At 47.1% G+C, this 27,261-nt stretch overlaps 1 protein-coding gene and 1 pseudogene across 1 annotated transcript in view; both read right to left on the bottom strand.

Annotated features, from left to right (window-relative positions):
• Nucleotides 1–27,261, bottom strand: part of LOC132234981 (adhesion G protein-coupled receptor E2-like) — a 128,895-nt gene that overhangs the window by 8,384 nt on the left and 93,250 nt on the right. The window lies entirely within an intron of this gene.
• LOC132234407 (adhesion G protein-coupled receptor E2-like) lies at nucleotides 217–27,042 on the bottom strand (annotated as a pseudogene).

Genomic DNA, 27,261 nt, shown 5'->3' with positions numbered 1-27,261 from the left:
CACCATGCATGGCACAGGGCAGGTGTTCAATAAGAGTGCTACTGTGTAAAAGTCAAGATGAACACTGTTCCTCAGGAGTAACAGCAAAATATATATTTTCTAAGTGATACCATTGCTAATTGTTAAGGAATCCGAGAGTAAATTCGGTGGGAGCCATCCTAGGGCATCACCTGCTATGTACCCAGGTCGTCCAGTGTGTTGGCATGAGGTACTCTATCAGTTAGTGAAGTGCTCTGGGAGCAATGCATGACCTTACCACACTGTGTTTACGGGCATCCAACAGGATTCCGCTGGAGAGCGTGTATTGCTCAGACTCCACTTGGATTTTCGTGACCTTTTTCAACCATTTCCTGTATTGTTCCCGGACCTGCAGAGACAAAGCTTGCTCTGAGTCAGCTCACTGAGAGGAGTGTGAATGGAAAGAGTCTTGGGTGGGAGGTGGACAGTGGTACCTGCTGGCTGAGGAGACAGTACACCAGGAAGATGAAGACGCCCTGCAGGCTGTTGATGATGGTGAAGAGATAGGCCATGGCATGAGCAGCTGGACCCACCTGCAGGATTCCCAGACACCACGTGCAGCCCAAGATGAAGAGCTGAGCTATCGCTTTAAATGTCAGCATCCTGGGTAGGAGGAGAAGAGAGGCCCGTATGCACCCAGAACAACAGGATCAAGGCCATTCTCATCTCCACCCAATGAATGCTCCTGACTTCCCCTGTGGGTGGTGAGTTCACAAACAGACTTGAGTTCAGCTTTGACCTTTACTGTCAATGATTCTCCACAATAGAAATGCTACTTGGCTCCAGGATGGCATTTGGATTGAATTGAGTAAGATTGTGACACTTCATAATGTAAGTTCAAAAAAAAATTCTATAATGCTCCATGATGATACCTAATTTTATCTAACCAACATTACCGAGTGTGTTCTGTGCATTAGGCTGTGTGCTGGGGCCTGGGCATTAAAGATTACAGAGGCAAGATTTCCATTTTCATAAAGGTCACAGGCTATTCCAATGACTAATACAGCGGAAAAATGACATGCAAAATGTAGAAAGGACACTAGAGAGGGGTGAGAAGGAGCCTGACTGAGAGTGGGTATGGAAGTGCAGACTGGGTTGTGGGAGGAGTCACAGATTTTTCTAAGTGAACACAGGTTCTTTGTACTTTTGTTGTAGGACCGCTGACAAAAGGCCAAAGACTGTTTATCAACAAATGTCAATTCCTCCTGTTGCTGAGGGAGTTATACGATGGGATTAGAGACAGAACACTGTGGCCAGGAAGTCAGCAGCCCACCACTGAATCCAAGCTGGCTGCCATTGGAGGTCAGCTGCATCTCTTTACTCTGGGTTCCCTCAGAAGACCCCGAGAAGGGACGTCAGGGATGCTGAGGCACATGGATTTGCTCTTGGGACCACACATGTCTGTGGGGTTGTCACCCTCTTCTCCATTTTACCTTGTATTCTTGAGGGTGGACACATCACTGTTGAGCGAAGAGAGTTTGCTTTTCAAAATCCAGAGGGTCATCAGAAAGAAAGCTAGATTGACCTTCAGGAAAACACACAAGGTTTAGTGAATGAAACTTTAGTTTGTTATCTCTAGTCTAGCCCATCGAACAGAAATTCCACATTTAAGTAGTTTTCATATTTAGTAACAGTGTTAAAGCTTGTAGTTTTAGGAGGTGTCTTAGAAAACCAAAGAAAACCCAGACAGCCCAGGGACATTCTTGCTCATGTCATCCTCCCGCCTCCTTATAAGTTTAATGACCCTCAGCTGAGCGTTAAGGATGCTCTGATGTCATCACTCACAAAGAGGATGGCGCAGACTGGTCCAAGGAAGCCCCATATAAATCCCTTTTCTGGGTGGAGCCAGCAGCTAAGAAAGAGAGAGAATTAAAAATGCATTGGTCTTTAGAAATGTAGAACAATTATGCAAACTCATGCATTAATTCATTCATCAACAAACATTGAATGTCTCTTCTGTGATAGGCTCTGTGGTTGCCTCTGAAGATACCATCATGAAGAAAGTACACATGGCCTTTAATCCTACACATCTCACAGACACACAATGAGACACACTCCAACAACAAAACAAAAATGGGAAGCTAATGCTCTATCCACTGAGCCAAAGCAGCTAGGGCTGAGTTTTTTAAATGGCTTTTTTGAGAGGTAGCTTAAATACCATAACATTCACCCATTTAAATTGTACAGTTCAGTGGCCTTTAAAATATTCATAGAGTTGCCCTAGCTTGTTTGGCTCAGTGATAGTGCATTGGCCTGCGGACTGAAAGGTTCCGGGTTTGATTCTGGTCAAGGGCACATGCCCTGGTTGCAGGCTCGATCCCCAGTGGGGGGCATGCAAGAGGCAGCCAATCAATGATTCTCTCTCATCATTGATGCTTCTGTCTCTCTCCACCTCTCCCTTCCTCTCCGAAATCAATAAAAATATATTTCAAAAAATTCATAGTGTTGTGCGATCATCACCACAATCTAACTTTAGGACATTTCCAACTCCTCAGAAAGAAACTCATTCATACTAGCAGCCACTTCTCATTCCTGCTCCCATGCACCCTACCGCCCACATAGCCCCACGGCATCATTAGTCTACTTTCTGTCTCTATGGATTTGCCTATTTTGGACATAAATGGAATCGTACAATACGTGGGATTTTATGACTGGATTCTGTCACCTAGCATGTTTTCAATCAAGGTTCATCCATGTTGCAGAATTTTTTTATGGCTGAATAATTTTTTTAAAATTCTTCTTATTATTTTTGTTGTTATTACTCACCCGAGGATATTTTTCCATTGATTTTTTTAAGTATAGTGGAAGAGAGAGGGAAAGACAGAGGGAAACATCGATGTGAGACAAACACATCGAATGGTTGCCTTCTGCATGCGCTCCAGACCAGTGCCTGGGAGGAGCCTGCAACCAAGGCACGTGCTCTTGATGTGAATTGACCCAGGACCCTTTGGTCCGCAGGCCAATGCTCTATCCGCTGAGCCAAACCAACTAGGGCTGTTTTTTTTATTTTAACCTTTTAACCTAATCGCTGTGATGTGACATCTCATTTTGATATTTTTGATTTTCATTTTCATAATCACTGATGATGTTGATCAACTTTTCATACACTCACTGGTCATTTACATACCTTGGAACAAATGTGTATTCAAATCTTCTGTCCATTTTCATTTATTTATTTATTTATTTATTTAAATCTTAATTTTTTTAAAATATATATTTTATTGATATTTTACAGAGAGGAAGGGAGAGGGATAGAGAGTTAGAAACATCGATGAGAGAGAAACATCTATCAGCTACTTCCTGCACACCCCCAACTGGGGATGTGCCCACAACTAAGGTACATGCCCTGGACCAGAATCGAACCTGGGACCCTTCAGTCCGTAGTCTGACGCTCTCCACTGAGCCAAACCGGTTAGGGCTAAATCTTAAATTTTTTAAAAATTGATTTTAGAGACGAAAGGGGAGGGAGAGAGAGATAGAAACATCCTTGATGAGAGAGAATCATCGATCAGCTCCACAATGGGGATCTAGCCTGCAATCCGGGCATGTGCCCTGATCTGGGAATCGAACTGAGGACCTCCTGGTTCCCAGGTCGACCCTCCACCACTGAGCCACACCGGCTAGGCTATTTAAATCTTTATTGTTGAAAGTATTTCATAGGTCCTCTTTTTCTTTTGTCCATTTTTAAATTGGGTTGTCTTTTGTTATTGAGTTGTTCCACCTAATTTTAACAACAGTGCTAAACAGAAGTTCTCTTGAGATTATAGGTTTGTAACTGAAGTGTAAAGGGCTTAGTTAAGTCTATTTCTTAATGGTTTACTGTGAAAGAATTTACTCCTAATCCACATGAGGGTAAGAACAGGGGTGGGCAAAAGTAGGCTTACAGTTGTGTGTATGTGAAACAGTTTATTCTGGTACTATTATTTATTATTGTATTATTTTCCATACCAACAATTGTAAACCTTCTTTTGCCTACGCCTGTACAGAGGACATTTCAGGTCAATGGAGAGTGTAGTAGGACATTGAAATATACACTGAGGAAAATGTAAGCAGGAAAGAACTGATGTGTCCAGGAAGGAATCTCTCTAGAGTTGAGCTGACTTCCTGAATGTAAGTGTGCAGACTTGCTCTCCTTCTAAAAACAACAAATGCATAAGCAAAACAACTAAGACCAACCATTTCAAAACTCTGACAACTACCCAAAGCCACAGAACAAACTGAAATAGTCCATCGGAGAGAAACTGCCAAAGCTTGGTAAGATTGGTGAGGAGGGACTCTGTGGTGTTTCAGCTTCTGAACTCTTTCCACTCCTTCTCTCCCCAGCTTAGTGGTGAGGCCGCCAAAAGCTGATGGCTTTGCAGACAACAGGGAGAGCTGACATTTTTTGGAGCTTCGTTGAAAGCATCATCATTATCCCCAGAACACAGTCAGTATTTTGTTCTGACCCTTTAGTTCTCCAGGAACCCTGTCTTCTCCAAATTTGGTGTATATTTTATTCCACTGAAAGCTCATCTCAGTGAGAGACAAACAGCCTGCCCCTAGGGCATTGCCAAAATAATAGCAAATGCCTGTCAATAACTTTGCTAACTGCCCTAAGGCTGTGATTTCAGGTGGTGTCAACAAGAACTTGTCTGAGGCCCTGGCTGGTGGCTCAGTTGGTTGGCATATGGTTCCAATGCGCCAGGTTTGTGTGTTCACTCCAGATCAGGGCATATACAAGATTCAACCAATACATGCATAAATAAATGGAACAAAAAATTGATCTCTCATTCTCCCTCTCTCTCTTTCTTTCTCCAACCTCCTCATTTTTTTTTTAAATTAAATCTTTATTGTTCAGATTATTACATTTGTTCCTTTTTTTTCCCCCCATAACTCCCCTCCTCCCAGTTCCCGCCCCACCCTCCGCCCTCACTCCCCACCCACTGTCCTCATCCATAGATGCACGATTTTTGTCCAGTCTCTTCCCATATCTCCCACACCCCTTTCCCCCCCAAGAATAGTCAGTCCATTCCCTTTCTATGTCCCTGATTCTATTATAATCACCAGTTCATTCTGTTCATCAGATTATTTATTCACTTGATTCTTAGATTCACTTGTTGATAGATGCATATTTGTTGTTCATAATTTGTATCTTTACCTTTTTCTTCCTCTTCCTCTTCTTAAAGGATACCTTTCAGCATTTCATATAATCCTGGTTTGGTGGTGATGAACTCCTTTAGCTTTTCCTTATCTGTGAAGCTCTTTATCTGACCTTCAATTCTGAATGATAGCTTTTCTGGATAAAGTAATCTTGGTTGTAGGTTCTTGGTATTCATCACTTTGAATATTTCTTGCCACTCCCTTCTGGCCTGCAAAGTTTCTGTTGAGAAATCAGCTGACAGTCGTATGGGTATTCCCTTGTAGGTAACTGAGTTTCTTTCTCTTGCTGTTTTTAAGATTCTCTCTTTATCTTTTGCTCTTGGCATTTTAATTATGATGTGTCTTGGTGTGGTCCTCTTTGGATTCCTTTTGTTTGGGGTTCTCCGCGCTTCTTGGACCTGTAAGTCCATTTCTTTCACCAGGTGGGGGAAGTTTTCTGTCATTATTTCTTCAAATAGGTTTTCAATATCTTGCTCTCTCTCATCTTCTGGCACCCCTATAATTCTGATGTTGGTACGCTTGAAGCTGTCCCAGAGGCTCCTTACACTATCCTCGCATTTTTGGATTCTTTTTTCATTTTGCTTTTCCGGTTGGATGTTTTTTGCTTCCTCGCATTTCAAATCATTGACTTGATTCTTGCGCTCCTCTGGTCTGCTGTCGGGCGTCTGTATAATATTCGTTATTTCAGTCCTTGTGTGCTTAATTTCTAGCTGGTTCCCCAATATAAGATCGAGGGTCTTATTAGTTTTCGTGTAGATCTCATTAAGTTTATCGACAGCTTCTAAACAGTTCTTGAGAGACCTTAAAAGTGTGGTTCTGAACTCTATTTCTTCCATTGACAATTTTGTCCTGTTTCTTTGTCTCCGCATTTTGTTATGCTTCCTTGGTGCACCCCCTAGTGGTCTTTGTTCACAGTCTTATAGATAAATCTTGATTGTTGTCGCTAATTCCAGGGAGGGTTTGACCTCCAGGCCAAGTGGCTATGAGAATCAGCTGTGTCAGCAGTGAGAGAACTTCTGTCCTCTAGGGAGGTGCTAATCTAGCCTTTGCCTGAGGCTATCCGGCAAATGCCTCTGTGCAGGGCTTGGGCGGGGCGGGTTGCACAGGATCAACAGGGTGGGCCGGAGAGAGCAGTTATGGCGGCTCTCTTTCCTCCTAGTTGTAGGACTTCCACTCAGCCAGCATTCCTGTGGTTCTGGGTGATGTCCGTTCCGTGTTTTAGTTTCACTTTTGAAGTAGTTGTTCAAAGCAGCAAACTCCGGCGTTAACCTATGCCGCCATCTTGGTTCTCCCCCAACCTCCTCATTTTTAAAAAATACATATTTGTATTTTTGTTGTTAATCCTCACCTCAAGGATATTTTTCCATTTATTTTTAGAGAGAGTGGAAGGGAGTGGGAGAGGCAGAGAGACAGAGAGAAACATCAATGTGAGAGGGACACATCAATTGGTTGCTCCTGCATGCACCTGCAACCAAGGCCTGGGAATCTGCAACCAAGGTAGGAGCCCTTGCCTGGAATTGAACCTGGGACACTTCAGTCCTTGGGCTGTCGCTCTATCCACTGAGCCCAACTATCCAAGGCTCAACGCCCTCATTTGTATGTCTTCTTGGGAGAGATGTCTATTCAGGTCCTCTGCCCATTTTTTATTTGGATTGTTGTTGTTGAATTGTATGAATTCTTTATATATTTTAGATAATAACCCCTTATCAGAAGTGTTGTTTGCAAATACCTTCTCCCATTCATTGGGTTGCCTTTGGATATCTATCCAAAAATTTTTAAAATATTTATTCACAAAGATATGTGCATGACTATGTTCATTGCAGCATTATTCATGGTAGTCAAGACATGGAAACAACCCAAGTATCCTTCGATAGATGGTTGGATAAAGGAAATGTACTAATTATATACAATGGAATACTACTCCGCCATAAGGAAACATGAAGTTCTGTCTTTGTGACAACATAGATGGATCTTGAGACTATCATGCTAAGCGATACAATTTAGACAGAAAAAAAAATCAAGAGTCCTATGATTTCACTCATATAAGATACAAAACTGAAAGCAAGAAATGAACAAACAAGACAAGCAAACAAACAAAAAAATCATAGACACAGACAACAGAGGGAAAGAGGGGTGTGAGGAGGTAGTGAAGGGTAAAGGGGAAATATAGGTTGATGGAAGGAGATTTGACTTTGGATGGTAAACATACAATGCAATATACAGATTATGTATTATAGAACTGTACACTTAAAACGTATATAATGTTATTAACCAATGTCACCTCAATAAATCTAATTCAAATATTTTAATTTGTACATGTATGTTTATAGCAGCATTTTTCATAGTAGTAAAAAAATGGAAACAATAAAAATGTTTGTCATCTGTTGGATGGATAAAAAATGTGATGTATCTGTATAATGCAATATTATTTACAAAACAACAATACCAGCAACAACAACAATTCCAGGCTTGGCTGGAAGCTGCAGAAATGGCCACAATCACAGCCGGGACTCCGTAGCCCACAGGTCATGATACTTGCGACAACATGATGAACCTTGAACACATCATGCTCAGAATCCAGTCACAAAACACAGCGTTTATGATTTCTTTTATGGGAACATCCAGGATAGGCAAATCCATGGATTAGTGGTTGTCAGGGGTTGAGGTATGTGGACTGTCAGTGGTATGTCAGTGGTAGCAGGAATAAGGACTGCATGATATTTTGTACAAGATTTCTTGCTTTTTGTTGTTGTTGTTAATCTCCACCTGAGGATATTTTTCCATTGATGTTTAGAGAGAGTAGAAGATAAGGGGAGAGACAGAGAGAGAGAAACATTGATGTGAGAGAGACACATTGATTGGTTGCCTCCTGAAAGCATGCCAAAGAACTGGGTCCCAAACGGGGCTGACTGGGGATCAACACTGCAACCGAGGTACATGCCCTTGACTGGATCGAATCTGAGACGCTTCAGTCCGCAGGCCACCACTCTGTCCATTAAACCAAACCAACTAGGGCATGAGGTTTCCTTTTGGGATTTGAAATCATTGTGAAATCTGATTGTGGTGATAACTGTACCACTCTGTAATTATTGTGAGAACCCTTTAAAGGTATGTGAAATGTATTTCAAAAAGAAGTGAAAACATTAAACTTAGTATAAAAAGCTGACAATAAAAGAGTGCAAGCTCTGGAGAATGACTCCCTTGATTTGAATCCCAGCTCTGCTACTTACTAGCTGTGCCCCTTTGGACATTTATTTAAACTCGGTGCCTCTATTGACTTATCTATAAAATGGGTCAAATCACAGTGTCTAGTTCACAGTATTGGTGTGAAGAAGAATTGCATTAACTACTATAAAAATGGTTAGAAAAGTGCCTGGCATAGCCTGGGTGGTATGGCTCAGTGGCTTGAACATCATCCCATGCACTGAGAGATCGCTGGTTTGATTCCCAGTCAGGACACATGCCTGAATTGTGGGCTCCATTCCCAGTAGGGGGCATGCAGGAGGCAGCCCATCAATGTTTCTACTCTCTCTTTTCCCTTCCTCTGTCTCTAAAAATCAACAGGAACATATTTTTTAAAAAGAGATAGAAAAGTGCCTGGCACAGTCCAGCCAGCCTGGCTCAGTGTTTGAGCGTCGACCTATAAACCAGGAGTTCACGGTTTGATTCCCAGTCAGGAGGTCACAGTTCAATTCCCAGTTTGTGGGCTCAATTCCCAGTGTGGGGAGTGCCTCAGGAGGCAGCCAATCAATGATTAATGTTTCTCATCATTGATGTTTCTCTCTCTCCCTCTCCCTTTCTCTCTGAAATAAATATTTTAAAAAGTGCCTGGCACAGAGTAAGCACCATGTTAATTTCAACTATGTTACAATCTATAGTTTAGATTATTTAAATCAGCTCTATTTTTCCAAACATAAATTAGGGACAACTTGTACTATTTGGATAAAGAGGCAGGTTAAATTGTTTCGAATGATGTCCTAAGCACCTTTTTTCATGACACCTTTGTTAATTCAAGGAGAGTTTTAGAGACATTCTTCTGAATTATTATAAATTAGAGGCCCAGTGGATGACATTTGTGCACTGAGGGGGGTCAATCAGCCCGACCTGTGCCCTATCGAAGTCCAGGACTCCTTGGGGGATGTCCGAATGCCAGTTTAGGACCGCTCCCCTAAGCTGTCAGTCGGACATCCCCTGAGGGGTTCTTAGCGCTGCAATGGAGGCGGGAGGGGTTTGGGGAAGGGGATTGACCACCAGAGGGCAGCTCCTGCATTGAGCATCTGCCCCCTGGCGGTCAGTGCGCATCATAGTAACCGGTCATCCTGCCATTTGGTTGATTTGTATATTAGCCTTTTATTATATAGGATAGCCATCAGAAAGATGCCCTAACCATCATCACTTACTGTCTCTATTCATATGATCTGTCATAATCAGAATGCTATGTTGGTTCCACAAAGCCATGCTCCTGGGGAAGAAGAAAAAGAAACGGGAATTTGCCCTTACCGAGCAGGTGTTCCATAAAGGTGAGGCCTGGATGCTGCAGAAATGGCCACAATCACAGCTGGGACTCCGTAGCCCACAGGGAGCATGAACTTCTTCATGAACCTGCGCACACTGGAGTAGTTGACCACCGTCAGGTTGCGCGCGGTGAGGAAGAGGTGCAGGCCCTCCAGCAGCATCCAGGTGAAGGAGGCCAGGTAGAGATAGTGTAAGGCACCCGCGATGATGGCGCACAGCACCTGGGGGAGGGGTGAGAGTCACCAGGTGGGATTGTCAGGGTGGAGCATGGCCCCAGGACCTCTCCTATACCTTGGCATTTGGGAGAACTCTGCTGTATATGAAGGAATTGTCAAAAGAAGGTGTGATTTCTAGTTGGGTCAGTCAATGTAACATTGGCTACTTACCCCTCTAACCTTCCCCAAACCCAAAGTCATTTTATTAAGGTGTCCAATGCAAGTGTCCTCCTCCTTCCATGGTCAGGGCATGCTTCCTTTGGGACAGTGTCGGTACCTTAGGCTCAGTTCTGTCAATGGCCGTGAGGAAGAGCAGGTGGGCCAGGAAGAGGCAGAGCGAGAGCTGCAGGTGGACTGAGGTGCTGGTGTTCTGGATGGCTTTGCACAGCAGGAAGGTGAGGGCCGCCAGGAGGAGGCACAGCAGAGAGAGGCTCAGCCCCACGTAGGTGATCACAGCCAGGGCGGGATCATCTTCCTGGGACCCAGGAAAGAGGAGAGAGCAGTCACACTCTCCTAATCTGGGTTAATCACCCTTCTACCATTTTGAGTTTGGAGTGGGTTCAACAAAATTCGGAGTGGAGGAGCCAAGTGAATTTGTGATGTTTATGGACACTGTTAGAATTCTAGGGGGTTCTGAATTGATTCATCCAGATCCTGTAAAGACTGAGGGATAAGAGAGTCCTCATTCAGGACCAAGCCCTGGAAATCATAGGGTGATTTTCCTTCATGACTATGCTTATAGGTTATCATGTGATAGTCACAGACGCACATGGCTTTGGTTGAGCACCATCCTCCATCCGCATGAAGTGGTACTGTGTGACAGAGTCTGTATCCGGAGACTCGATGTTTAGGGATCAACTCCCCACCTTGGACTTACTCACCTCATCCCTGCAACACCTGTTCCTTACAGATTGAGATCCTTGGTTAAAGAAGGAAAAGTACTGATGATGGTGGTAGCTTAAAATTAATATTTCCAGCCTAATGTTTTATTTGTTTTTTAAAATATATTTTTATTGATCTGACAGGAAAGGAGAGAAAGAGATAGAAACATCAACGATGAGAGAGAATTATTGATCGGCTGCGTCCTGAATACCCCCTACCAAGGATTGAGCCCATAACCCGGGCATGTGCCCTTGACCAGAATCAAATCTGGGACCGTTCAGTTCGCATGCTGATGCTCCATCCACTGAACAAATCTGGCTAGGGCTCCTGACTATTTTTTAAAGATTAAAATTTTTCCTGCCTGATTTTTCAAATCATCTTAAATCCATAAGGAGAACTTAAAACAATTAATTTTAGTGTAAGTATGTGAGAAAGAGAAAGAGGGAAGGACAGAGAGAAAAACAGAAATGTGAATGTGATAAAGAAAATGGAGGACAGCAATCCTCATTTGAGTTGCTTGTGTATGACCCTGACAGGACAACCCAGGTGCACCATGTTTATTTATTGGCTCACATAAATTTCAGAATAATAAATTAAGTTATTTTAGGTGCAACTTGCATGGGAACTTATTACATAGCAATAGACATTGAACAAAGTCCCTTCTCAAGGCTCTCACCTGCACATCATCGTGGGCCATGAGGACAGCAAAGCTGCTGAGGTGGCTGCATTGGCAGGTGGTGCTGGTGTCTCCGGTGGCCACCATCCAGCAGCCTTTGGTAGACCAATGACCACTTCCATTCTGGCCCGGCTTCCAGAAGACACAGAACACCTTCTGCCTTGGCCCTGTGGTCACTGACTGTAGGAACAGAGCAATGTGTGAGCTGGTGATTAGGTGCTCAGAAATGCTGACCCAAATCCTGCTTGTGATGGGCTTCCCTGGGGAGATGATGCACCCATGGGAAAGCCCCTGAACGCCAAGACTGTGTCCAGGTCTCAGGCCTCTTCCACACCCACAGCCCCGTTTCACCAGCACTCACATGCTTGAAGACAAAGGTGACTGGAGAGCTGAGGTTCTGAGTGTCCTTGTTGCTCACAAAGGCTGTTATGACATCTGAGAGCAGGACAGGGTAGACTTCCTGCATCAGGCCCTTGTGTGTCTCATGCAGAACTGACTGCTCCTCAGTTTCCAGGACCAGGGAGGCCTCAACCAGCAACTTGCCCATCCCTGGAGCGGAGACAAGGCCCACCACAGAAGGGCCTACAAGACAAGGACAAGGTTGACACCTTGGGTTGTCTCAAAGGCCCCCTTCCTTCTGGGATTCTCTCCTTTGACCCTCCACAGCCTTCATTTCCCTTTAATATTTAATTTTCTGTTTGTTACATCCTTGGGTGACTTGTTCCACTGTAAATCCTCATTGACCTTCTCTCCACCTCAGTCATTACCTGAGCCACCTGAGTCCTGCACCACATCCCAGTTCACCAGCATCTTTGCCTGATTAATGCTCAGGGTGACATTCTTGTCTCCTTGCTTCTTCACCTCCAGGGACAGTTCTATGAATTGTGGGAGTTATATAAGGGAATTAGATTAGTAACTGTGCCAGCAGTTGTAGCTATAATATCATTTTTATGTATAGATATCTTTTATATGTATTATGTTACACTGTATACCATATCTACACTAATAAAAGAGAAAAATGGTAATTGGCGTACGACGATACCCTTTTCATTGGCTAATCAGGGCTATATGCAAATTAACTGCCAACTAAGATTGGCAGTTAACTGCCAACAAGATGGCGGTTAATTTGCATATGTAGGCACAATGCAGGGAGGCGAAAGGGAAAGCAGGAAGAAGCCCCCTGCCACTGACAGTGATCAGAAACCCAGGGGGGAGCTAAGAGCTGGGGGGCAGGGCAAAGGCGGCCCAGGGGCCGCCTTTGCCCTGCCCCCCAGCCATGATCGGAGAATCAGGCGCCTTTGCCGCCCTGGCCAGTGATAGCAGGAAGTAGGGGTGGAGCCAGCGATGGGAGCTGGGCACGGTCGAAGCTGGCAGTCCCGGGAGCTAGGGGTCCCTTGCCTGGGCCTAAAGCAGAGCCCACGATCGCGGGGCCGCTGCAGCTGCGGGTCCCCGCTGCCCGAGCCGGACGACTCAGCCAGAGGCGTTAGGCCTGGGCCGGGGTGGAGCCTGCAACCGCGGGGAGCTGGGGGTCCCCTGCCCAGGCCTGACACCTCTGCTGGAGGCCTCAGGCCTGGTCAAGGGGCCGATCCGGTGATTGGTGATTGGAGGGTGATGAGGGTCAACTCCTCTGGCCGAGTCATCAGGCCTGGGCGGGGGGCTGAGCTGGGGTTTGGGGGGATATGATGGTCCCCTTGCCCAGGCCTGAAGCCTGGGTCAGAGGCGTCAGGCTTGGGCGGGGGCCAGAGCCAGTGATCGGGGGGAGATGGGGGTCCCCTGTCCAAGCCTGACACCTCTGGCGGAGGTGTCAGGCCTGGGCAAGGGGCCGATCAGGTGATCAGAGGGTGATGGGGGTCTATGCCTCTGGCTGAGGCATTAGCCCTGGGCAAGGGGCAGAGCCAGCAATCGGAGGGGTCTGGGGGTCCCCTGCCCAGGCCTGATGCCTGGGCCAGAGGCATCAGGCCTGGGCTGGGGGCAGAACCAGTGATGGGGGGAAATGAGGGTCACCTGCCCAGGCCTGACACCTCTGTCAGAGGCATCAGGCCTGGGCAAGGGGCCGATCCTGTGATTGGAGGGTGATGGGGGTCAATGCCTGAGGGCTCCCAGTATGTGAGAGGGGGCAGGCTGGGCTGAGGGACACCCCCCCCCCCACACACACACCCAGTGCACGAATTTCGTGCACCGGGCCCCTGGTATATATATAATCTCCTATATAAAAGCCTAATATGCTAAGTGACCAGTCGCCCAGTCGCTCGTGTTATTTATAACATTATTATAGATATACCAAATAATGCCATATATATGTTATAATAATACACATATTTTGTTTACATAATAATGATATATACCAATCTGAATTTTCAAAGGATTATCAGAGAAACTACGAAATATAACCTGAATGAAATAAACAAATTCTTATAGACCCATGAACTATAAAAGTAACTGAAGAAGTACAGTTTGAACAGACCAGTCACAAGTAAGGAGATCGACTCTGTAATCAAAACTTCTAAATGAAAGTTCAGACCTGAATTCGACTAAGCATTTAAGGAAGAGTTAACACCAATTCTTGTACACTCCTAAAAAATAGAATGAAAAGGAACACTGAATAATTTTATGAGGCCACAATTACTCTAAAAACCAAACTAGAAAAAGATATCAAAAGAAAACAAAACTATAAACCATTAACTCTTATGAACATAGATGCAAAAATCTTCAACAAAATATTAAAAAAATTATCCTAGAAGGCTCAAGACTTGTCCACTGAAAACTATAAAATATTGCTAAAGAAATTTAAAAACCCTATATAAATGGAAAGGTATGCTGTGATTATGAATTGGAAGGCTTAATATTTTAAACATGGCAAGATTCCCAAAAGTGATCTACAAATTCAATGCAATACTAACAATATTCCAAAAGAATATATATTTTTTTGCAAAAATAGAAAAGCTCATCCTAAAATTCATATGGTATTGCAAGTGGCCCCAATACCCAAACAATATTGAAAATGAAAAGCAAAGTTGGAGGACTCACACTTTCTGATTTCAAAATTTATTACTAGTATACAGTAATCAGAGCAATATGGTACTGCCATATCAGTAGACATATAAGCCCTCAAAATAAAATTGAGAGTCCAGAAATAAACCCATTTATTTATGGTCAACTGATTTTCAACAGAATCCTTCAATGAGGGAAAGAATAGTCTCTCCTGTAAATGATGCTGGGGCATCTGGCTCTACACAAGCAAAAAAAGGAAGATGCACCCACACCTCATACAATACATAAAAATTGGGTCAAAATGGGTCAAAGACCTACATTTAAGATCTAAAAGTAGAACAGTTAGGCCCAGCCCATGTATTTCAGTGATTGAGCATCTACCCAGGAAACAAGAGGCGCCCCAAATCCCCCTGTCTTCCCCCAGACAGGGCACATGCCTGGGTTGCAGGCTCTGTCTCCTGTGGGGGTGTGCAGGAGGCAGCCAATCAATGATGTTTCTCTCTCATTGATGTTTCTATCTCTCTCCCTTCCTCTCTCTCTAAAAAATCAATAAAGATATTAAAACTACAATAAAAATAGAAGTTAGTAGAAAACAGGAGTAAATGTTCATGACCTTACATTTGGCAATCAATTCTTAGATATGACACAAATATACAACAACAAAAGAAAAAATGTGTAAGACAGGCTTTACCAAAACTTAATGTACCTATTTATTAAAGTAAAAGGACTATGAAGAAAGTGAAAAGAATATATAGTTTGGGAAAACATATTAACAAATCACATGTCTCATGAGGGTCTACTAGCAAATATATAAAGAACACTTGAAACTAAACAACAAACAGCCCAATTAAAAAATAAGCAAAGGACTTGAACAGATATTTCTCAAAAGAAGATATACAAATGTTGACCAATCATATGAAAAGATGTTAAATATCAGTAGTCATTAGGGAAATGCAAATCAAAACCTTAATGAGTTGTCACCTGACACAATAGAAAGGCTTTAATAAAACCAAAACAAAATGGAAGTGTGATGTTTTGTTGGGGTTGGGGGCCACAGCCATTTTGCAAAATAGTTTGGTGGCTCCTAAAGGTTGAACATATAATTATCATATCACTCAGCAATTCATCTCCTACATATGGACCCAAAGAACTGAAGCAGTTATTCAAACAGAAACTTGCACACCAATATCATAATAACTCTATTCACAATAGTCAAAGGGTGGCAACAATTCAATGTCCATAAATGGATGAATGGATAAACAAAAGGTGGTGTATACATGCAATGGAATAATATTTAACCATATGGTATATGCTACCATGCGGATAACCTTGAAAACAGTATGCTAGGTGAAAGAAGCTACTATAAGGTCATGTATTGTATGATTCCATTTATATGAAATGTGCAGAATTAGCTAATTCATAGAGACAGAAAACAGATAAATGCTTGCCAAAGGTTGGGGGAGGGAGAAATGAGAAGTAACTGCTTAGTGGGTGCAGTGTTCATTTCTGGGATGATGAAAACACTTTAGAAATAGAGGTGATGGCCTGTTTGGGGGTAGGCGTGCAGGAAGCAGCCCCTATTTAAAAAAAAAAATATTTTTTATTATTGATAGTATTACAGTTATTTGTTTTATTATGGTAAATTTCACATAACATAAAATCCACCATTTTAATCAAAGTGTACAGATATCTCCCATTTCCTCTCCTTTACCCCCTCTTCCCAGCCCGTACCCCTACCCCCAGATTTCACTACTCTATTGCCCGTGTCCATGGCCTATGCATATAAGTATATAGGTTCTTTGGTTTATCTCATCATTGATGTTTCTATCTCTCCCGCTCCCTCTCTCTGAAATCAACAAAAGCATATTAAAAAAAAATAGACTTGATGGTTGTTCAATTCTGTGAATGTATTAAATGTCACTGAATTGTACACTTTGATTAAAATGGTGGATTTTATGTTATGTGAAATTTACCACAATAAAACAAATAACTTAAATATCAGGTAATATTAAATTGTATTCTTCCAAATTTAATAACTTGTTTTCTTTTGAAGCCATTTCTATTTTATCTTAAATTATTTATTATAATTATTTCATCTGCTGATAATTTATATTACAATGAAAATGTGTAGTATTGATAATTTTTTTCATTTTCTTTTAATCTTATATTTTAATATGTTTATGAGCATAACAGGGAGGTACAATGCTGGAGGCTAAGAACAGTAGTTAGCATAATAAATGGGAGAAGTTCAGAAGGCTGATGGACATCTTCAGCAGGGCTGAAGATCTGCATATTATTACCTGCTGCCAAACAGTTGAGGTCAATTCCCCTAACCTGATAATCCTTTATTGTTTACCAAACCTTACCTTTGATATGTATATCTACTTTGCTAAAGGGTAAAATGTGTGAATAAAAAGCTGTGGGTCCAGAGTGGGGGGGCGGGGAAGGAACCCGCTCCCCTAGAGGGTGATGTCTCCGGCTGGCTTCCCCAATGCTTTCCAAATCTATATTTCCTGTCTAGTTTATCCATTTACGTTGCAGCCCCTTCTCCAGATTCCTGAACCCTTGCTGCAACAGGTTGCAGCAGTACAAGTGTGATCACTCAGCTCTAGTGCGATGGGAAGAGGAATGAGGTGAGGAGCAGGCAGAGCAGAGCCTGGGGGCAGGCGGTGTTACTTGCCTGTTCCTGCAGCTGTCCTGAAGGTCAGTGGCCCATTGGGCAAGGCCTTGCTCAGCTCTCTCAGGACGTGCTCCTGGCCAGTGAGCAGGTTAGTGGCCACACAGTGCTGCTCTGAATGGGGCAGAGTATCCAGGTCCCCCGGGTTCTCCAGCAGATTATCCACCTCCTGTATGATGTCCTGGGGGGATGGGGACACAGAACCAGTGGATCTTGTGCCAGAGAAGCTTCAGGAAGATTCTGCCCACTCAGCTTCTGAGAACAGACCCTAGAGCCTGTCTATTTGGGGACAAAGGTGGTACTGATAGGATTCCCTGGGTCTTTGCTAGTGAAATCCGCCACTCAGAGTTCAATCCCTGGTCAAGACTACCAAGGACAATGCAAGTTCAGCGGCCAGAACAAGAGGAAAGGTGTTAGTTAGTGCGTCTAAGAGTGAGTACAAATACTTGGACTGCTCTTCCCACCCACCCTGGGACAGCGGGGCCTCAGAACAGGGCGCCATTGTGTTGGGGTCGGTCTCCTTTCAGACCAAGGCTTCCTCTGGTCTCTATGGGATGCCTCCACCTGCCTCCCCTGGGTCCTGTCCTTACCTGGATGGTGTCCTGGGCCGAGGCAGACTTGAAGTTTCTGAGCAGGTCCTGAATTCTTTCAAAGAAGTGGGAGAGACTCTGGGGAAAGGAGATGAGGCCTTAGAGAGCTTCATGCATGGGTCAGGGAGCGTGGGGAAATGGGTGGATGGTGGGATGAATGGAGGGACCTTGCCTTCTGGTCCCAGCTGGAGTCACTCACCTGGCTCTTGATTCCAGGGGGCGGGTTCCAGGTAAGGAAGGAAATCTCTGCAGGGGACAGAACAGCAGTTCATTAGGTGTGTGAATGTGTGTGTGTGTGTGTGTGTGTGTGTGTGTGTGTGTGAGAGAGAGAGAGAGAGAGAGAGAGAGAGAGAGAGAGAGAGAGAGTTGGAGGCAGGATCTAGGGTCAGGTCCTACTTTCACACTGAGTAGTCCTTTGTTTATTCAGGAATCTGGGCCCCTCCCCTCTCTGTGCCCCACCCCCTTCCTGTGTCCAGTCCCCCCCCCCCCCCCCCCCCCCCCCCGCCAACGCCTTGGCTGGAGGTGATGACCCGGGCTGACTGCACATCCCTGAGTGGCGGTCACGGGGTTATGGGAAGTGTGCAGAGGCCTGACCCACAGCAGGTCAGCCCCCACAGAGGTACAGGTTGTGAGATATTAGATACCTTTGACCCAGTTAGTAATTAGCTGTTGCCTGGGGTCCCCAGGAGCCTTCCCCTTGGTACCCCAGCTCCTTCTGCAGGACCCCCAGATCTTTTCCCATTTAGTCTCAAAGAATGGAAGCCTGGCCCAGCAGGGCACCCACAGCATTCAATGTGCTGAGTTCCTGTGGCTGCTGGTGAATATGTGATCAGGTGGTTTGAGCTGTGGGTCTTTGGGAATGTGGGATCTGAACTCCGAACCTTCTTCACAGACGGTGTTGTTTGGGCCATTGGGGGACCCAGGAACCGGCTTCCAGCCAGACCTGCAGCGGCACTCATGGCTGCCCTTGGTGTTGTGGCATTGGGTGGATTTGTGGCAGGAGTTTTTCCCTGAGGTACATTCATTCACATCTGAGGACAAAGCCAGAGACAATGTGAGGCCCTCCCTCCAATCCTTGCTCACATCCTTCCTGCTCCTTCTCTCAAATCCCTTAGCAATTCACACCGAGGACACCCCACTACGCCCCACTCACCAGCCACCTAGCCCAACAGGATACATAATAGTGGTGCCATTTTCCACTGTGAAAGCACCATAAACTCAGAGTGCCCCTACAAGATGGACAGGACAGGACTGTGTGTGTGCAAGTGACATGCTAAAGCTGAAACAGCTAACTGGAGAGCACAAGGCTTGACCTTACAAAATCGAACAAATGTTAAAGGAAAACTCATTCGGCAAGCCCAAGAGTTGCAGAAACATGCCCCCTTTGAATGAATATATTACAGGAACTTCCGAGACCATAACCCTTGCACAGCCCCTAGGAGGAAGGACGCCTGACAGAAGGGCAAAGAGCAAGGCCATAAAACAACCACTGGCAGCACGCTCCAGATATGCACCAGCAGAAGCTGCCATGGCCCTCCCTGATATTGTATAAACAGAAGCCGCCTGTAGTGCCGTATAGACATGAGTGTCCACCAAGGCCTGCAGCTCTCCCCACCTGCATAAAAAGCCTGCCCCCTTTCCATGCAGCACTGACTCTTTCTCGAGATCGGTCCACCTGCACCCAGGTGCCATGAATAAATATTATTTTGACTACACTAAACCTTGAGTCTGTTCTGTGTGACCTGGCCCAATCCCCAACCTTTCAAAAACTGTTCACCTGTGCGCTAGGATGGACTGTGACAGGACCTGTGATGGACATCTAACGAGGAAGGATACCACACGGATAGCTCCCACGTGCTGAGGCTGTGAGCTGCGGGCTGTGGGCTGTGTTACCACTGGTACAGAGCTGCACTCATGCCCTTATTAGAACAGATTCAGAGGCTCATCCCTGCCTGGCCCCGGTGCCCTCTCCTCACTGCCTGCACTGGGCACACACCATTGCTGAAAGGGCTGCCTCGTCTCTGCCAAAGCGCCTTATGGCAGCTGCCTTTAGGATGACCCAGCAGCATAAAGAAGGTGTGGTACATTTATGGGATCTGAACTCTGAACCTTCACAGACGGTGTGATGTGGGCCACTGGGGGACCCAGGAACCGGCTTCCAGCCAGGGCAGCAGCGGCACTCATAGCTGCCCTCCGTGTTGTGGCATTGGGCGGATTTGTGGCAGGAGTTTTGCCATGAAGTACATTCATCCACGTCTGAGGAGAAACCAGAGAGAGTGTCAGGCCCTCCCTCCCGCTCCCTGCATGTAATGCTCCTGCCCGTTTTTTCAAATTACACTTAAGACACCCCACTAAATCCTGCCTATAACCCACCTAGCCCCACATATACAAAGTTGTGGTGACATTTTACACTGTAAAAGCCCCATGAGCTCAGGGCGCCTCTAAGGGTGACAGGGCAGGGCTTTGTGTCATCCCAAAGCTGTGTTCCCCAACTGTGGGGTGCGAGAGTAAGGGAGGACCTGTGATGGATTTCTAACCAGGGAGGCTGACACACTGATAGTTCCCACGTGCTGTGGCAGTGGGATGTGGCACCACTGTGCCCAGAGCTGCGCTCATGCCCTTATTAGAACAGATTCCAAAGCACAGCCCTGCCTGGCCCAGGGTCTCCTCTCCTCACTGCCTGCACTGGGCACCACCATTGCAGAAAGTGCTGCCCCTTTTCTGCCAAAGCCCCTTATGGCAGCTGCATTTAAGGTGGCTCAGCAAAGTAAAGAAGATGTGGTAAGTTTATGGGATCTGAACTCCGAACCTTCACAGACGGTGTGGTGTGGGCCACTGGAGGACCCAGGAACCGACTTCCAGCCAGGGCGGCAGTGGCACTCATAGCTGCCCTCCGTGTTGTGGCATTGGGCGGATTTGTGGCAGGAGTTTTGCCCTGAGGTACATTCATCAACGTCTGAGAAGAAACCAGAGAGAGTGTCAGGCCCTCCCCCCGCTCCCTGCATGTAATGCTCCTGCCCATTTTTTCAAATTACACTTAAGACACCCCACTAAATCCTGCCTATAACCCACCTGGCCCCACATATACAAAGTTGTGGTGACATTTTACACTGTAAAAGCCCCATGAGCTCAGGGCGCCTCTAAGGGTGACAGGGCAGGACCGTGTGTGTGTGTGTGTGTGTGTGTGTGTGTGTGTGTGTGTGTGTGTGTAAGTGTCATCCCAGAGGTGGTTCCCCCTACTGTAGGGCAGGATGCAGTGAGGGAGGACCTGTGTTGGACTTCTAACCGGGGAGGCTGCCACACTGATAGCTCCCACGTGCTGAGGTGGTGGGCTGTGTGCTGTTGGCTTGGCACCACTTCATCCAGAGCTGCACTCCTGCCCTTATTGGAACAGAATCTGAAGCTCAGCCCGCTCAGCCCAGGTGCCCTCTCCTCACTGCCTGCTGGGCACACACTATTGCTGAAAGTGCGCCCCCTTCACTGCCAAAGCGCCTTTTGGCAGCTTCCTTTAAGACGCCTGAGAAAATAAATAAGACAAGGTACGTTTATGGGATCTGAACTCCGAACCTTCACAGACGGTGTTGTGTGGGCCATTGGGGGACCCAGGAATTGGCATCCAGCCAGGGCGGCAGCGGCACTCATAGCTGCCCTCGGTGTTGTGGCATCGGGTGGATTTGTGGCAGGAGTTTCGCCCAGAGGTGCATTCATCCACATCTGAGGACAAACCAGAGAGAGTGTCAGGCTCTCCTTCTACTCCCTGCACACAACCCTTCTGCCTCTTCTCTCAAAGTAAACCGAGGACACCCCCACAACACCCTGCTTAACAGCCACCAACCCGGACAGTATACAAAGTTGGGTGACCTTTTCCACTGTAAGAGGACCACAAGCTCAGAGCACCCTTGCAAGGTGAACAGGGCAGGACTGTGTGTGCCAGTGTCATTCCAAAGCTGTGTCCCCACCTGTGGGGCAGGATTGACTGGGGAGGATCTGTGATGGACTTATAAACAGAAAGGCTGCCACACTCATAGCTACCGTGTGCTGAGGCTGTGGGCTGTGGCACCCCTGCACCTAGAGCTGCACTCCTGCCCTTATTAGAACAGAATCTCAGCTCAGCCCTGCCCGGCCCCGGTCCCCTCTCCTCACTGCCTGCACTGGGCACACACCATTGCTGAAAGTGCTGCCCCTTTTCTGCCAAAGCTCCTTATGGCAGCTGCCTTTCAGATGGCTCAGCCAAGTAAAGAAGATGTGGTTCTTTTATGGGATCTGAACTCCAAACCTTCACAGACGGTGTTGTTTGGACCATTGGGGGTCCCAGGAACCGGCTTCCAGCCAGGGCGGCAGCGGCACTCATAGCTGCCCTCGGTGTTGTGGCATCGGGTGGATTTGTGGCAGGAGTGTTGCCCCGAGGTACATTCATCCACATCTGAGGACAAACCAGAGAGAGTGTCAGGCTCTCTCTCCACTCCCTGATCTCAAAGCTCCGACACATTCTTTCAAATTACACCCAGGACACAATGATAAACCCTACCTAAAACCCACCTAGCCCGACATATACAAACTTGTGGTTACATATTCCACTGTAAAAGCTCCATAAAGTCAGAGCACCCCAGCAAGGTGGACAGGGCAGGGCTGAATGTCATCCCAAACCCTTGACCCCTACTGTGGGGTAGGATAGTCTATGGGAGGGCCTGTGATGGACTTCTAACAAGGGAGGTAGCCACACTCATCCCCTTATTAGAACATTTCTGAAGCTCAGCCCTGCCTGGGCCAGGTGCCCTCTCCTCACTGCCTGCACTGGGCACACACCATTGCTGGAAGTGCTGCCCCTTCTCTACCAAGGATCCTACTGGCAGCTACCTTTAAGATGGCTCAGCCCAGTAAATAAATGTGGTTCATTTATGGCAGCGGTTCTCAACCTGTGGGTCACGACCCCTTTGGCGGTCAAACAACCCTTTCACAGGGGTCGCCTAAGACCATCCTGCATATCAGATATTTACATTATGATTCATAACAGTAGCAACATGACAGTTATGAAGTAGCAATGAAAATTTTATGGTTGCGTCACAACATGAGGAACTGTATTTAAAAAGCCAGAAGGTTGAGAATCACTGATTTATGGGATCTGAACTGCGAACCTTCACAGACAGTGTTGTTTGGGCCATTGGGGGACCCAGGAACCGGCTTCCAGCCAGGGCGGCAGCGGCACTCATAGCTGCCCTCGGTGTTGTGGCATTGGGTGGATGGGTGGCAGGAGTATTGCCTCGAGGTACATTCATCCACATCTGAGGACAAACCAGAGAGAGTGTCAGGCCCTCCCTCTACTCCCTGCACATAAAGCTTCCTTCCCCTTCTGAAAACAGACACCGATGACACCCCCACTACTCCCTGCTTAAATCCACCAGGCCTGACAGTATGCAAAGTTGTGGTGACATTTTCCACTATAGAAGCACCATAAGCTTAGAGCACCCCTGCAAGGTGGAGAGGGCAAAATTGTGTGTGTGTGTGTGTGTGTGTGTGTGTGTGTGTGTGCCAGTGTCATCCCAAAGCTGTGCCTCCATTTGTGGGGAGGATGGATTGGGGGAGGACCTGTGATGGACTTCTAAGCAGGGAGGCTTCCACTCTGAGAGCTCCCACGTGCTGAGGCTGTGGGCTGTGACATCGCTGTGCCCAGAGCTGCGCTCATGCCCTAATTAGAACAGAATCTAAGCTCAGCCCTGCCCAGCCCAGCCCACCATCTCCTCACTGCCTGCGCCGGGCACACGCCATTGCTGAAAGTGTTGCCCTTTCTCTGCCAAAGTCCTATGGCAGCTTCCTTTCAGATGGCCCAGAAACATAGAGAATTCGAGGTTCATTTATGGGATCTGAACTCCGAACCTTCACAGACGGTGTTGTGTGGGTCATTGGGGGACCCAGGAATCGGCTTCCAGCCTGGGCTGCAGTGGCACTCATAGCTGCCCTCCGTGTTGTGGCATTGGGTGGATTTGTGGCAGGAGTTTTGCCCGGAGGTGCATTCATCCACATCTGAGGACAAATCAGAGAGAGTTTCAGACCCTCCCTCCACTCTCTGCACACAACCCTCCTGCCCTTTCTCTTAAAGTACACCGAGGACACCCCCAGTACAACCTGCTTAACAGCCACCTAGCCCTACAGTATACAAGCTTGTGGTAACATTTTCCACTGTAGAAGCACCATAAGCTCAGAGCACCCCTGCAAGGTGGACAGGGCAGGACTGTGTTGTGTGTTGTGTGTGTGTGTGTGTGTGTGTGTGTGTGCCAGTGTCATCCCAAAGCTGTACTTCTATGTCTAGGACAGGATGGACTGTAGCAGGACCTGTGATGGACTTCTAACCATGGAGGCTGCCACTCTGATAGCTCCCACGTGCTGAGGTGGTGGGCTGTGGGCTGTGGGCTTGGCACCACTTCATCCAGAGCTGTGCTCATGCCCTTATTGGAACAGAATCTGAAGCTCAGCCCTGCAGGCCCAGGTGCCTTCTCCTCACTGCCTGCGCTGGGCATACACCATTGCTGAAAGTGCTGCCCCTTCCCTGCCAGAGCTCCTTATGGCAGCTGCCTTTAAGAAGACTCAGTCAAGTAAAGAAGATGTACATTTATGGGATCTGAACTCCGAACCTTCACAAACAGTGTTGTTCGGGCCATTGGGGGTCACAGGAACCGGCTTCCAGCCAGGGCGGCAGCGGCACTCATAGCTGCCCTCGGTGTTGTGGCATTGGGTGGATTTGTGGCAGGAGTTTTGCCCTGAGGTACATTCATCCACATCTGAGAACAAACCAGAGAGATTGTGAGGACCACCCTGAATTGCCAGCACACAAAGCTCCTGCCAGGTCTCTCAAATTACACTCTGGACACCCTCCAAACCCTGCCTAAAAGCCACCTAGTCCAACAGTATAGAAAGTTGTTGTGACATTTGCCACTGTAGAAGCACCATAAGCTTAGAGCGCCCCTGCAAGGTGGACAGGGCAGGACTGTGTGTGAGTGTGTGCAAGTGTCAACCCTAAGATGTGCCCTAACCTGTTGGGCAGGAGGGACTGCGCGAGGACCTGTGATGAATTTGTAACCAGGGAGGTTGCCACACTGGCAGCTCCCATGTGCTGAGGCTGTGGGCTGTGGCACCCCTGCACCTAGAGCTGCACTCCTGCCCTTATTAGAACAGAATCTAAGCTTAGCCCTGCCAAGCCCAGCCCACCATCTCCTCACTGTCTGCACTGGGCACACGTCATTGCTGAAAGTGTTGCCCTTTCTCTGCCAAAGCTCCTTATGGCAGCTCCCTTTAAGGTGGCTCAGCCAAGTAAAGAAGATGTGGTTCATTTATGGGATCTGAACTCTGAACCTTCACAGACGGTGTTGTGTAGGCCATTGGGGGACCCAGGAACCGGCTTCCAGCCAGGGCGGCAGCGGCACTCATAGCTGCTCTCGGTGTTGTGGCATTGGGCAGATTGGTGGCAGGAGTTTTGCCCAAAGGTGCATTCATCCACATCTGAGGACAAACCACAGAAAGTGTCAGGCGATATCTCAACTCACTGCATGCATAGCTCCTGCCCATTTTCTGAAATTAAACTCTGGACACCCCACTAAACCTTGCCTAAAGCCCACCTAGCCCAACATATACAAACTTGTGGTGACATGTTCCACTGTAAAAGCACCATACGCTCAGAGCACCCCTGTAAGGCGGACAGGGCAGGACTGTGTGTGTGTGTGTGTGTGTGTGTAAGTGTCATCCCAGAGCTGGTTCCCCCTACTGTAGGGCAGGATGCAGTGTGGGAGGACCTGTGTTGGCCTCTTAACCGGGGAGGCTGCCACACTGATAGCTCCCACGTGCTGAGGTGGTGGGCTGTGGGCTGTTGGCTTGGCACCACTTCATCCAGAGCTGCACTCCTGCCCTTATTGGAACAGAATCTGAAGCTCAGCCTGCTCAGCCCAGGTGCCCTCTCCTCACTGCCTGCTGGGCACACACTATTGCTGAAAGTGCGTCCCCTTCACTGCCAAAGTGCCTTTTGGCAGCTTCCTTTAAGATGTCTGAGAAAATAAATAAGACCAGGTACGTTTATGGGATCTGAACTCCGAACCTTCACAGATGGTGTTGTTTGGACCATTGGGGGACCCAGGCATCGGCTTCCAGCCAGGGCGGCAGCGGCACTCATAGCTGCCCTCGGTGTTGTGGCATCGGGTGGATAAGTGGCAGGAGTTTTCTCCCGAGGAACATTCATTCACATCTCAGGACAAACCAGAGAGAGTGTAGGGCCCTCTCTCCACTCCCTGATCTCAAAGCTCTGGCACATTCTTTCAAATTACCCCAAGGACACAATGCTAATCCCTACCTAAAAGCCACCTAACCCGACATATACAAAGTGGTGGATACATATTCCACTGTAAAAGCTCCATAAGTTCAGAGCACCTCTGTAAGGTTGACAGGGCAGGGCTGAATGTCATCCCAAACCCTTGACCGCTACTGTGGGGCATGATAGTCTATGGGAGGGCCTGTGATGGACTTCTAACAAGGGAGGTTGCGACACTCATGCCCTTATTAGAACAGAATCAGAGCTCAGCCCTGCCTGGCCTAGGTGCTCTCTCCTCACTGTCTGCACTGGGCACACACTGTTGCTGAAAGTGCTGCCCCTTCTCTGCCAAAGCTCCTTATGGCACCTGCCTTTCAGGTGGCTCAGCAAAGTAAAGAAGATGTGGTACATTTATGGGATCTGAGCTCTGAACCTTCACAGACGGTGTAGTTTGGGCCATTGGGGGACCCAGGTATCGGCTTCCAGCCAGGGCGGCAGCGGCACTCATAGCTGCCCTCGGTGTTGTGGCATTGGGCGGAATAGTGGCAGGAGTTTTGTCTGGAGGTGCATTCATCCACATCTGAAGACAATCCAGAGAGAGTGTCAGGCCTTCCCTGCATTCCCTGCACATAAGCCCTCCTGCCCCTTCTCTTAGAGTACACTTGGGACAGTCCACTAAACTGGGCCTGATAGCCACCTAGCCCGACATATTCAAAGTTGTGGTGACATTTTCCAACCTTAAAAGGACATTAAGCTCATAGCACCCCTGCAAGTGGGACAGGGCAGGGCTATGTGTGTGTGTGCCAGTGTCATCGCAAAGCTGTGTCCCCTAACTGTGGGGCAGGATGGACTGGGGGAGGACCTGTGCTAGACTTCCAATCAGGGAGGCTGCCACACTGATAGCTCCCCATGTGCTGCGGCTGCGGGCTGTGGGCTGTGGCCCCGCTGGGCCCAGAGCTGCACTCCTGTTATTAGAACAGAATCTGAAGCTCAGCCTCGCCTGGCCCAGGTGCCCTCTCCTCACTGCTGCACTGGGCACACACCATTGCTGACGGTGCTGCCCGTCTCAACCAAAGCCCATTAGGGAAGCTTCCTTTCAGATGGCTCAGCAACATAAAGAAGATGTGGTCCATTTATGGGTACCGAACTTCGAACCTTCACAGGTGGTGTTGTGTGGACCACTGGGGGACCCAGGAATCAGCTTCCATCCAGGGCGGCAGCGGCACTCATAGCTGCCCTCGGTGTTGTGGCATTGGGTGGATTTG

The sequence above is a fragment of the Myotis daubentonii genome, chromosome 5, assembly GCF_963259705.1.
Source record: "Myotis daubentonii chromosome 5, mMyoDau2.1, whole genome shotgun sequence".
Classification (NCBI taxonomy): domain Eukaryota; kingdom Metazoa; phylum Chordata; class Mammalia; order Chiroptera; family Vespertilionidae; genus Myotis; species Myotis daubentonii.
The sequence above is the reverse complement of the archived record's forward strand: the minus strand, read 5'-3'. Positions and strand labels throughout refer to the sequence as shown.